This window comes from Anneissia japonica, unplaced genomic scaffold (genome assembly GCF_011630105.1).
Source record: "Anneissia japonica isolate Jap-2015-1 unplaced genomic scaffold, ASM1163010v1 scaffold263_len647688_cov178, whole genome shotgun sequence".
Taxonomy (NCBI): Eukaryota; Metazoa; Echinodermata; class Crinoidea; order Comatulida; family Comatulidae; genus Anneissia; species Anneissia japonica.
Window position 1 is genome coordinate 538,962 of NW_022734777.1, and position 3,221 is coordinate 542,182.

Consider the following 3,221-nt stretch of genomic DNA (forward strand, 5'->3'; position numbering starts at 1 on the left):
AAAATGAGAGGTTCAACAGTAGCTTTGATTAGACATAATATTACTATTTAGTTTCGTGCTACACATACATGGTGCAGCACTCTTCAGATAAAATAGCCTATATGTATATATAAATCTTGTGGTAAATACTAATATAAATAAATTAATTAACAGGCTTATATACAGTGTACATAAATAATAATATTTTGTGTATATAATAATAAAATAATTATATCGTGTTTGCGTGCTACTCAGCAAACCTGTTTGTATGTAGGCCTACATATAATATTAGGTGCATAGATAATAAATATATACAATGCAATTTATTAGCTATACCTACAGTTGCATTTTCAGCTGACTCGTAATATCGTAGTTCGTGGCCTTCTAGTTCGAACCATCTTCTCTTTGTGCCCTGTTGTCATGCGTAATATAGAAATATAAGCAGTTAAAATGATTTCATTTCCAAGTGACGTCAGGCCACAAAGAAAAAAAATATAAATTCAATTCAACTTATTCATTTATTGTCATAATAATTAACGCTGGTATGGTAGTAGGCGCTCAAAGGAAGGCTTTTTTCCGGGGATGAGTGCACTTCGTCCCCCCCCCCCGCTTCCCCGTAGATATGCCAACACCCAGCGACTTCCCTCACTGTTTACTCCACTCCATATGCGTCAACGAGACTGCATCAAAACAAAGCAAAGGCCGATCAAGCCATTTCAAGTGATGAAGTAACTGGCTGTGGTGTAACCCACCTGTAAAGTAGGCCGTATTAACAGTTATAACATACAGAATTTAAGACTGGGTTTACTTACATATTTTACAGATAGCCTCTTCATTCCCGTTTTCATTTCTTTGACTTTTGTAAGATACCCTTTCATGTTGACGTCCATCCTGTCTATAACTAGCTACAGACTGATTACTAAACGTGTTATGCTACCGATTAACAAATTATTTTTTGCTTTAACTGGTTAACCATTTCCTGGATACAGAACGACGAATAATGTTCTCACCTACGCGTGTCTAGCAGACTGTCGTAAAATTTTACGTTATTAAAATGTATAGTTTTAAATTGGAACAAGTGTCCGATGTTAAATTCACTTCTGGTTTCACAATAAGCTATTTCGAATAATTTTCAGATGTTTTATCTACTCGAGACAAGTGGACGTACCCGGAAATAAATTGTGTACTACGGTACAATCGTTGTATTTTGTTATCGTGGTTGAGCGACACTTAACAATAGCGATTGTTTCGAATTCTGTCGCTGTTGTTGATTCAACCTACTAAAATTATTATATTTGCTAGAGATTTTTTCGACTCTTTATCAAACCAATAAAGACTGACCTTTTGACTGACACAGTTTCGATGTTCATTTCACGAACATCATCTGCAGAAATCGAAAAAAAATCGTATCTTACAAATATTATTATAATATATTAATTAATATATTAATATAATATTATTATAATACATTAATTAATATATTAATATATACTAATATAATATTATTGTAATATATTTGCTGCTTTATTTTTATTTTTATTTTATTTTATTTCCAACATCATCCAACAGCAAAAAGCCTATTACAGGATGTCTTAAATAGGATACTGTACATATTATAAATATAAAAAATTTTACAAAAGAACATCCAAGACTAAAAATTGCAGATAGGCCTACAAAAATTATATTTTCAGCTGACCTAGGCCTAATATTTTCAATCCTCTAAGTCATTATATCCTCCGGGTCCAAATTGCAATAAAGTTCTATTCTGTCCAGTGGCGTAACAGGCGGGGGGAGGGAGAACGATTTTTTTGACCGGGCTGAACTAGCCGTCGTTCCGGGCTGGGTAATAAGAGAAATGAAAGAGGGGAGAGGGAGCAGTGGCGGCTCTAGGATATATTTTCTTGGGGAAGGGGGGCTAAATTGTCCGACAGGGGGAGTTAAGCTCGTAGGCTCGAGCTGGAGAAAGGGGTTGAGAGGAAGTTCCCCCTCGCAAATGAGATTTTTAAAGGAATATCAGCTTGACCTGTCCGGTGGGGGGGGTGTAAGTCACCCTGCCCCCGCTGGCTCCGCCACTGAGGGAGGGAAAGAGAAAGAAGAGGAAGAGAAAAGGAAAGTAAAAAGGAAAAGAGGAGAGAAAAATAAAGACAAGAATAAAAAGGAAGATATCATAATGACCAGACTCACAACACCCTGCAACCTCTTCTCCACTTAACTCCTTTGATCTAAGCTGCCAGATGGCGTAGGATAGCCACCGGGGAACAAGGGGAAAATATCTATCTTTGGAAAATCTTTCCCACCCCTTTATAAATGCAATTTTTTGTCCCCTGAAAGTGCCTAAAAATCTTAAATTTCGCATTTCTTGTCAGAGTAGGCCATTTCCTCTAAAAATTGCACATTTTAGGGATTTTGGATCAATTCCGACGAAATTAGAATTAAAAACACCGGGGGGCAAGGGGAAAATATCCATCTTTGGAAAATCTTTCCCCACCCCTTGATAAATGCCCTTTTCATCCTCTGAAAGTGTTTAAAATTCTCAAATTTCGCGCGCTTCCCGCACATTTCTTGTTACGGTAGGCCAATTTCCTCTATAAATTGCACATTTTAGGGAGTTTTGATCAATTTTGACAAAATTAGAATTACAAACACAAAAACTTGTTGCGCGCTTCGCGCGCATTTACCAGGTTTTTTTTAAGGGTTATCATTTTAAGTTATTTAACCACATAATAGTCCCCAAACTCAAGAATGAGTTTAACCTAAAAGAAGGGCCTCAATGTGTATTGATGGTGAAAGAATATGTTATAAATAAAAACATGATGAAAATGCTTATATTTAGTTTCAAACACACGTGTGTGGCCTATATTATAAATAAGATAAGCCCTATGTCGTATTGTTTTCTATGGGGAGGGGGGTGCAAGCCCGTAGCCAGGATTTTGGTAGGGGGTTCTTTTTGATACTGAAAGGGCACTTGCGAGCACCACTGGCTGGGGCCAAGGGCCACCAGGGGCCCCGGGGGTCCAGGGTCAAAACCCCGGTGGGGGTCCAGCATTCTAAGCATTTACATTTGTTATTTAATTGATTTGAGAGGCCATACATTGAAAGAAATATATATATATTAAAGAGGTAAGTTTTTGAGTTTGGAAAAGATAAAAAAGACAAAAAAAAAAAAAACTACTACTTTAGTACTACAGTATTGGTAATTTAACAACAGTAGCATGATACAAACTCCAAAGAATCCAGTATGG